Genomic DNA, 10,843 nt, shown 5'->3' with positions numbered 1-10,843 from the left:
ATGGCAATGGTCAAAATCTAATGATTCTCTGAGATCTATAGGGATGTCAGAGGGGCAGGTACTGAGGTAGTCTTTAAAGTTTCTGAATTTTCATTCAGGCCATTACTTTGCCAACTGTTCCATGCTTTCTTTTGATGCTATTTATGATGCTATTCAGAGAAGGTCTCCAAAGAATAGGGATCTAGAAGCCAAGGGGCACGCTGGGACCTCCATCAGAAAGAACTCCCTACTTATGTCCTTTGCTCTGACACCCCCAGCAGTTCTGGGCAGACAGAGCCTCACTCCAGGAGGTCTCTTCTCTGCACTGGCAGGAGAAAAAAGTTCCCAAGTCTCAAAACTAAGGTCAGTTCAGGGGCACCTGACACAAATTTCATCCCTCCCCTTACTGTGTGCCACCAGGTAAGCCTTCTCTGGAATAACATAAAAACCTGAATGGAGCAACTTATAAAATGGTTTGCAATAATAAAATAACACCCGAAGACTGGAAAGCTTTCAAGTTTCATGACAGATGTTGTCTTAGGCCTGTTGGAAAACTTTGGGGAAGACCGGGCCAGTAATTTCAATGAAGGAGGAATAGCTCTTTTGCATTTGGGAGTTCAAGCTGCCTAAAGAGACAGATTCATAGAATAGCTTGGGGTTCTGGTTTAGAAGCTTTAAGATTTTCCCAACATCATGATTATTCTTATTACACCTCCCCAAGCTGGGGACCAAAGTGTAACTACTTGTCAGCTTCAAACAAATGACAACTCAATACAGTAGAGAGAGTAACCCATGGATTGTTACGGCCAGAGGAGAATACCTTACAGTTGATTTCAAAACCAGTGTCTACGGGATTTTATGAGACAAAAAGATTTGTATAAAGTATTATTTTGTGAGCCTTTTTTGTTATGATCATGGTATAATACAAAAATACATGCTTTCACCTATGATCTATCTGGGGAAATGGGGAATGGGCAGTGACAGGCAATGTTGATATTTATTAGCTATTTGATAAAATGGAGAAAGTATTGGATTTATAAATTAGAAGAGTTGGATTGATTGCAGGTAATTATGTGATCTTAGATAACTCACTTGGCCCAGTGGATCTCAAAATGCAGTCGTTCTTAAAGAAGACAAGGAGAGGTTTCAAAATACAGATTCCTGGATCGCATCTCTTAGAGGTTCTGGTTCACTCGGCCTGGAATAAGACCTGAGAATCTGAATTTCTAACAAGCTTCCAGGCGATGCTGATGCTTCTGGCCTTGGGGCCATACTCTGAGGAGCAGGTGAGTCTGAGACGGGGCTCTCCTTATTTTCAAAAGGTGACCACTGTGTTAGGTGATTACGCATGTCTCTTTTGGCCCCATAAAGTGTTCTGAGATTCAATTTTGTTCTGTTTGCCCTGCTCAAAGTGTCTGTAATTTTTCTTTCTAATGGAGATGGCTAATGGCAGGGTATAAATTAAATCATTGAGGGAGCAACTGTCTTAGGGAAAATTAGTTGCTTTATAAGTATTAGGCATAGCAACAAGTGCCCACTTAAGTATTTTATATTCAGTCTTATGGTTGAGTCTCCTAAGTGAAACAAAAAAAAATTCCTATGGAAGGCTTGAGTTTGAGTGTTAACTCTGCCACTTACTAACCCCATGACCTTAACCTTTCTTAGTTTCCTCATCTGTACAATGGGGAAACCAACCCCGAGTCTTTCCTGTGCTGGTGGCTTCCTGGAATATGCACAGGGAGTACCTTGCAGGTTGCGGGGAGGCATCCAAATGTAGGGAGCGACTGTATGCAAGGTGCAGGGAATAGGAACCACAACATCGGGGCACTCAGCCAGTTCCAGGATGCGCGCAGAGGTCATGTGGCCCCTTCGCAGTGCTCTACAAGCAGGAGGGATCCTTGTTCCAGCTCCGTGGCTTAGCGTGTCCATAGGACTGTCTGTTACGTACTTTTTACAGCCTGGCACTGCAATAGGAGAAATAGAAGCAGATAGTGGTATGAGTCAGGGAAGCAGAATCATGATGAGTATTATGGAGAAGAAACCTATTATAAGAATTAGGTCTTGGTAGTGGGAGAGGAGCTGGGGAAGCAGACATTGGGCAGTGGGGGCCGGGAGCTGGAGGGCCATGGGAAGGTCACTAACTAACCCTGGCATCGGAGAATGAGACAGGGGCTTCAAGGAAACCCTGGTGCTTGGCACGTCCAGTGGCTGGAGTCAGATCAGAAATGGGAGCTGGTGAATAGTCATGGGAAGCTGTTGGCTCTCTGTGGCCAATGCCTCTGCAAATCGCAGAGAATCGTGCTGTGCTGGGCCTGGGGTTGCTGTCAGTCAGCCAGGCCCAGGGAGTGGGGGAGGTGGAGGCGAGGAGAGTGAGGACCGGCTGGGGCCGGCTGACACCTCTGTATCTGTGTCTCACCGCCTCTAACCACCTGTGACCTTAGCGTGTGACAGCCGCTGCCTCCTTCTGCCTTCTAAATCTTGGACAAGCTCACCTTTTGTTTAACTTAGAACCACACAGAAAGGGAGATTTTGGAGAACTTAATTCCTGGCATAAAAAGTTGATAGAACAATTCAGCACGATATCTGACAGCATTTCTGAAGCACATATGGACTGAATAATGAGTTATTTCCTTATCCAAAGGGGACAAGTCATCCATCTCTAAAAGAGAGAAAACAGCACTGTGTTTAAAGCAAAAGCTATGCTCCAGTCCCGGAATAATAAATTGTAGTCCTTTCGACATCCTGAGAATGCACGTGCATATTTAAGAAGCGTGTGTAAGACCTGCTTGTGTGGGTGGACCTGCATAAACAATCTCCAAATGCAAGCAATTTCCCCGTGTAGCCAAGAGAGGGTCATAGGACTCTCATTTATACAAGATGTCCTAGGAGGGTCTGGAGCGCAGGGAACAGCACTCCGTGGTGATGGAAGTGGGGACGGCTGGGCACGTGGGTCCTGGAGAATATTTCCTCAGTATGTAAACAGTGGGTAGGCACAAAGGGTACAAAATCTGCTGTCCATCATTTGCACATTCAATTTTCAAACTCACCGGTTGCTGAATCTTATTCGTAAACCCAAATCAATACTCACAAGATTTTTGTGGTAACGCTCAGACGTGCCCGGGGAAGCAGTTACCTGACACACATTCCCAGCTCAGGTCGAAAAAGGCAACACTCCACCTTTCTGTTTCAGCTCTTCTAGCGTAAATAAGTGTCTTTTCTGTGGTTTGTTTAGTACCACATTTTTCATGTTTTTGTGCTCTGTGTTGGCAAGTTTGTGGGTTAAAATGGCCCCTAGGTGTAGGGCTGACTTGCTGCCTAACATTCCTATGTGCAAAGAAGACCACAGTGTGTGTTGGATAAGCTTTGTTCAGGCATGAGTTATAGTCCTGTTGGCCATGAGTTCAATGGTGATGAATCAATAATAAATACTAAACAAAGCCTCTCTAAACAGAAGCACACGTAAAATAAGGTTATGTATTGACTGGTTGATGAAAATGTTATAACTAGAGGAACCCAATCCTTTATGACCGCCAGTGGCAATGTTCAGTCTTCATTAACACAGTATTCAAGTATTCGTGGCGACTTTATAGAACGTAACTCCTGCAAATAATGTGAACCAACTGTCCATCTCAGTTGGATGGATTACTTTCGGTCTCTCAGAAAAGGCTAGATGTAATGACGAAAGGCAGATATCAATCTGTCACTATTTGGTTGATGCCTGAAATTATATTCTTAGTCTAGTGGGCTCTTTTCTTTTTTTTTCTTAGTCTAGGGTGTACATATCTGGGGTGATTGCTCTTTAAACCTTATCAGCCAATTACACTCTAGTATGAATAAACCTCAGTAATTTTCCTAAGATCAAGAACCTATTTGGGATTCCATATAAAGAAATAGCCATGAAAGAAAAAATGTGCTTTAGATACCAAATATATAATGTTCTGCCCTTCACATAATAGGGATATTGAGGAAAAGAGAAGAAATATTAGATCTGGGACTGTTCTCTCTCTTTTACTTTCCTATTCCCCTTTCCCCAGTTCTTTTCTTCAGAGAATAGTACCTCAAATCTTGCAATATGCCATATGCTCATTTATCTCTGGGTCTTGCAAAGTTGGCCCCTGATCACTGCCGTCTGCTTTCCTACATCCTTGTCAGCCTCTGAGCTCTTCTCCATCTCTCAGCTCGCAACTTAGATGCCCCTAGGCTCCCTGGGTCTTCGTCAAGCATGGCTCTCTGTACTTCTCCCAGAATAGCCCCCCATGGCTATTGTGTGTTTCTGGTGTAATATTCCTCCTATGGGATTTAAATGCTCTGTTTACTCTCAGAGTTCTTTTCTGGGCTAAAGTCTTAATTAAGATTTGGGAAGGATTTATCATGTTCTCACTGTAAGCAGTAGTCACATGGTAGAAATGACACATACTGTGGTTGAATATATAACTAGCTAGCACGTCCCTTCAAACGTTGAGTCAGAAGTAAGAGAAAAATTCCTATATGGGTTTTTCTGACAAGAACCTCTGAATATTAACTGCTCCCATACCTTAAGTCTGTGCATGTGAACTTAAACATCTTAACTGTATTTAGCAGGCAGCTATTAGCTTTCTCAAGGAGATGAAGGAGATGACCAATCATAACCTAGAGGTCATTCTCACTCTTCAACATGACTTTATTGAAGTTTACTTCTCAAAGGATATATATTATTTTATCTCCCTTATTTTCAAGTCCTTGAAAAAGCCATTCTATATATATTTTGCTGCAGAAGAAACTCTTGTTTTCATAAGATTATCAGTGGGTAGAGACAGAAAATAGAAGGGTGGCTTCTAGGGGCTGAGGAAGGGGTGGGGAATAGGTAGTTTTTTTTTTATTTTTTTGTTAAAATTTTTTTCTGTTTTTTATTTATTTTTGAGGGACAGAGAGAGACAGCACGAGCAGGGGAGGGTCAGAGAGAGAGGGAGACAGAGTATCTGAAACAGGCTCCAGGCTCTGAGTTAGCTGTCAGCACAGAGCCCGATGTGGGGCTCGAACCCACGAACCTAACTGTGAGATCAAGACGTGAGCTGCAGCCGAATGCTTAACCGACTGAGCCACCCAGGCACCCCTTATTTTTTTTTTAAAGTTTATTAATTTTGAGTGAGAGAGAGAGAGAGAGAGAGAGAGAGAGAGAGAGAGAGAAGGACAGAATGAGGAGAGAGAGAATCCCAAGCAGGCTCTGCATCATCAGTGTAGAGCCCCACGCAAGACTTGATCTCACAAACGGTGAGATCATGACCTGAGCCTAAATCGAGAGACGGACCTCTCAGCCGACTGGACCCTCCCAGGTGCCCCAGGGAATGGGTATTTTAATGGATACAGAGTTTCCATTTGGAAAGATAAGAAAAGTTCTGGAGATGGATGGTTGTGATGGTTGCACGACAATGTGAACACCTAAAAATGGTTAAAATCGTCAAGTGTATGTATATTTATGTACTTATATTTTACCACACACGAAGAACAAGAACAGCAGGCAATTAGCTGGAAGAGAATCAGAGTCAATCTCTATATGAGGCAGAGAGACATTATTGTCTGTTATAGCTAATATTTTTAGGGCAATCATGATAATAGTTCCTAATCTTCGAAGAAGAAAGGCAGACACATATTGAAAGCTACTATTTTTCAGTAGTCCAAAGATTTGTTTATATCAGTGTTTAGTACAGTTATGAAATGCGTAAGTCTTCAAATAGTGATTTATACTAAATAAGAATAAATTTGATCTAAGAAAATGTTTAAAAAATTCCCATTGAAATGATAATTCCCATCAGCAGTAAGAAATTTAAAAGATTTCACTGATTGATGAGAATATATCCATAGAGCTCAGTTAAGAAACTCTATTTCTTGTTCCTGCTTTAAGACACACCTTGGAAGGGCACCTGGGTAGCTCAGTCGGTTAAGCGTTGGGTTCTTGATTTCAGCTCAGGTCCTGATCTCAGGATTCATGAAATGGAGTCTGTTTGGAAATCTCTCTGCACCTCCCCTGCTCATGGTCTGTCTCTGTCTCTCTCTCTCTCTCAAAATACATAAATAAACATGAAAAAACATTTACAAAAAAGATGCACCTGGGAAAAATGGTAAAGCAACAGGCTCATTTGTTTTTGGCATCCTCTCACTTCCTTTCTGTGTCCAGTACCCATCCTTTGCCACTCTTTTCCTTATCCTTCAGGTGTCCAGTGTCTCTTTGTGCTCCTTTGATCACTAAAAAGAAACCCAGTTTATTAAGTTATGGTTGACATACAAAAAGCTGTGTGTATCTAATATATACAACTTGAGCAGTTTGGAGATTTGTATATGCCCATGAAATTATCACCACAGTCTATGCCATAAACATACTCATAACTTCCAAAAGTTTCCTCTTCTTCTCTTTATTATTTTTTTTGTGATAAGAGCACGTAATGGGAGATTTACGCTCTTAGTAAACTTTTAAATATATGATTGACTATTTTACGCTATAAGTGCGGCGGTGTCCTGCCTCCCGGGGCCTGCAGTGGTGGGGGGCCTGCAGTGGCAGGGGGTCTGCAGTGGCGGGAGGCTCAAGCTCTGGGGCCTGGGCAGCACGAGCAGGTCACCTCCACGGAGGAGCAGCTGGACAGCTACAAGGACTGCACCTCCTTCAATGAGAAGGACATTGTCAGGCTCCACGCACAGTTGCACGGTTCTATGTGCTGGCCCCCAGCCTCCTCCCAGTGCACTCTAGGAAGAGCCCCATTGTCCATGTGCCAATGAACCTTGTCTTCCGGATGCCAGAGCTCCAGGAGAACCCATCCAAGGAAAGGATCCTAGAGGCTTTTTCTTAGGATGGAGTGGGGAGCCTCATCTTCGGCAACTCCATGGATATGTTCTCTGTGCTCTGCGAGTTGGCTCCCTGGGAGCTCCAGGCAAACTATACCTTCAACACCTATAACTTCGTGTGCAAGGAGGACCCGGAGTGGTGGCTGACCCGGCTCACCAAGTCAGAGCTGGACAAGGACGAGGTGATGCTAGTGCAACAAGGTCATCGAAGAGGCCAACCTGGACAATGACAGCAAGCTGGGCTTTGTGGACTTTGACGAAATGAGTGCCAAGGCCCCTGACTTCTTCAGCACCTTCCATATCCGGATCTGAGGACACTACTGAGGGTGCAGCAACTCAGAAGCTGACCATCTGGCTCTGCTGCTGTCTACACAAGTATGACCTCCAAGCAGCCCAGAAAAGGGGCTGTGGCCTCTGGGGTTATTCCCACCAACATTTCTTTGGGCCCTTCCAGCAAAAGATCCTTAATCAGGGAAGGGGGGCATGAGCAGCAGCGACCTTCCCAGACCTCAGGGCCTCCACAGGCCATCCGTCTGTCCCAACCCCCTCCAGCTCCCTGGACCTGGTTTTCTCCCTGTCACAAATGGCCCCACTGGAAGGGGAAGGCAGAGACCTCTTGGGGCGGGGGATACTCATATGTCCAAGGGCTGGGCAGCCATCCCAGGCACCCAGGGAAAAGTGAAAAATGAAAGAGGACAAGGTTTTATGAGTTTTGCGGTCTTTCTCCCAAGCCCACAGCTAGGCTGCACTCCAGTCTGCCTAGTCCCCTTCTCCCCCAACCCTCCCATTGTGAAGCTGTGAGGACAGCGGGCCAAGGGCTCTCTCCTGTCCCTAGCTCTGAGTCCTGGACACCCCTTCTCCTTCACCCTCCCCAAGACCTGAATTCTCACTGGTGTGTGCTATCCACACATTTGTGTACTTCTGGTAGTCAAGCACTTTCATCTTCCCGTAAAACAAAACAAAACAAAGCGCCATAGGCACTATGCTGCAGTGTAGATCTCTGGGACTTTTTCATCTTGTGTAACTGAATCTTTGTATTTTTTCACCAAGACCTCTGCATTTACCTTTCCCTTGAGCCCCTGGCACCCACCATTCTACTCTCTGCTTCAATGAGCTTGACTAGATTCCTTGTGCAAGTGAGATCATGTAGTATTTTTCCTTCTGTGTCTGGGTAATGTCACTTAACATCATATCCTCCGGGTTCTTCGTCTGTGTTCTGGCAGATGGCAACATTTTCTTCTTTTTAAAGGCTAAATAATATTCCATTGTATGTATCTAGCACATTTTCTTTATCCATTTATCCATCAGTGGACACTTAGGTTGCTTCTGTATCTTGGCTATTGTGAATAATGCTTCAGTGAACATGGGAATGTAGGTAGCTCTTGGAGACAGGAACTTTATTTCCTTTGAATATATACTGGAAGTGCGATTGCTTGATCCTATGGTAGTTCTGTTTTTAATTTTTTGAGGAATTATTCCGTAGCTACTACTCTAATTTACATTCCCAACAGCAAACAAGGGTTCCCTTTTCTCCATATCCTCACCAGCACTTGTTACACATAAATATTTTTGATAATAGCCACCTTAACAGGTGTGAGGTGGTATCTCATTGTCATTTTGATCTGTATTTCCCTGATGATTAGTGATGTTGAGCTCCTTTTCATATAGTGGCCATTTGTTTGTATTCTTTGCAGAAATATATATTTAGTTCCTTTGCCCATTTTGAAATTGGATTTATTTTTGCTATTGAATTATAGGCATTTTTAATATATTTTGAATACTAACCCTTTGTCAGATATATGTTTTACAAGTATTTTCTCCCATTCTGGAGGTTGCTTTTTCATTTTGTTGATTGGTTTGTTTGCTGTTCAGAAACTTTTGGTTAAATGCAATCACATTTGTTTATTTTTCCTTTTGTTGCCTGTGCTTTTAGGTGTCTGCAATATTGTGATTTATAAGAAATATGCGTTTAGTCATTCAGATGGCCAAAATATACATTTCTCATATATTTCTTTGCTGTTCATCCACAGTTCCTGACTCACAGCTCCCCCAAACCCATGGAATTTCCTAAGTAATAAGAGCAAGAAAATGTCTTTTGTAATGTTAATGAGGTGATCTTTGGACTGCATCCCCCTGACCTCCTAAGAGGGGAGTAGGGCTGGACGTTTAAACGATAGCCAGTGGCCAGCGATTTTATCAGTCATGCCTATGTAATGAAACCTCCATAAAACCCACAAGGATGGAATTTGGAGAGCTTCCAGGGTGGTGAATGTGTGGAGAATGGGGAGCGTGGCACACCTGGAGAGGCAGGGAAGCCCCATGCTCTGTCCCCACCTCTCCCTACGGATCTCTTTCATCTGACTATTTCTGAGCTATACCCTTTTATAGTAAACCAGTGATCCAGTAAGTAAAATGTTTCTCTGAGTTCTGTGAGCCACTCTAACAAATTAGTTGAATCCGAGGATGGAGTGGGGGGTGTCATAGGATTCATAACCAGTTGTTCAGAAGGACAGGTGACAAACTAGACTTGCAGTTGGCATCCTGAGTTGGAGGGGGTCATGGGAACCTCCAATCTATAGCCAGTTGGTCAGATGATAAGCTGGGCTTGTGACTGGCATCTGAAGTCAGTTTTGTAGGACTGAGCCCTTAACATGCAAGACTTGATGCCATCTCTGAGGAGATTGTGTCAGAATTGTGTTCAATTATAGGACACTCACTGGTGTCCAAAGAATTGCTTGCTTGTGTGAGGGGTATCACCCCACTGGAATTGGTTGTCAGAACCCCTTTAGTACCCTATCTAAATTATTGCCAAGGCCAATGTCAAGAAGCTTTCCTTGTATATTTTCTTCTAGTTTTATGGTTTCAGGTCTTATGTTTAGGTCTTTGATTTATTTTAAGTTGATTTTTGTATATGGCTTCAGATAAGGGTACAATTTCATTCTTTTGCATTTGGATATCTAATTTTCACAAATACTATTTATTGAAGAGACTATTCTTCTATGTGTTCTTGGTACCCTTGTCTAAATCAGTTGACCATATATGCATGTGTTTATTTCTGGACTCTCTATATCCTGTTCCATTGGTTTGTGTGTTTGTTTTTCTGCCCATACCATACTGTTCTGATTACTGTTGCTTTGAAATGAGGAAGTGTGATGCTTTCAGCTTTGTTGTTCTTTCTCAAGATTACTTTGGATATTTGGGGTCTTTTATAGTTTCATATGAATTTTAGTACTGTGTTTTCTGTAACTGTGAAAAAATGCCATTGGGATTTGGATAGGGATTGCATTCATCTGTAGATCAGTGTGGGTAGTATGGACATTTAAAAAATATTAATTTTTCCCCAATCCATGAACACGAGATGTCTTTCCATTTATTTCTGTCTGTTTCAAATTCTTTCATTATTATTTTAAAGTTTTCAGTGTACAAGCCTTTCATCTCCTTGATTAAGTTTATTTGTAAATATTTTATTCTTCTTAGTGCTATTATAAGTGGGATTGTTTTCTTATTTCCTTTTTGAAATTTCCTTTTAGTTGCTAGCATATGGAAATACAGCTGATTTTGTATCTTACAATTTTGCCGAATTTGTTTATTAGTCCTCACAGTTGTTTTTTTGTGTGTGTCTAGCTTTGATAATTTTTGTTTGAGAGTCAGGCTAGCATTGAGGAGAGAACATGTGCTATGAGTTAGAAAGCCCTGAGTTTGAAGCTTACTCTGAATTTACAGATTATTTTAGGAACTTGAGTCATTAACTAACCTCTCTAAGATGTTATTATTCATGATATGGGGATGCTCCTTTTACCTACTTTTCTATTACATAGTGTTGTTTTGATGATTACATGAGATAATGAAATTGAAAGCATCAAACCAGGGCCTGCCATTTCTAACACATGTGATGTGATCACTAAATGGTATTCCCACTCCCTTTCCTGCTCAATCTCACCTAGACCTGACTTCCCTTAAAGACTTGGACCATTAATTTATCTCTCTTTCTCCTCATTTCCAATTCAGCTCCCAACAAAAATGTAATTTCTTCAGTGCAAGATACTAC

General features: G+C 42.4%; 1 pseudogene; it reads left to right on the top strand.

Moving 5' to 3' along the window:
- Positions 1-1,223: 1,223 nt before the first annotated feature.
- LOC115283325 lies at positions 1,224-7,107 on the top strand (annotated as a pseudogene).
- Positions 7,108-10,843: the final 3,736 nt, after the last annotated feature.

Source organism: Suricata suricatta, chromosome X (genome assembly GCF_006229205.1).
Source record: "Suricata suricatta isolate VVHF042 chromosome X, meerkat_22Aug2017_6uvM2_HiC, whole genome shotgun sequence".
Taxonomy (NCBI): Eukaryota; Metazoa; Chordata; class Mammalia; order Carnivora; family Herpestidae; genus Suricata; species Suricata suricatta.
This window is presented reverse-complemented; position numbering and strand designations above follow the sequence as displayed.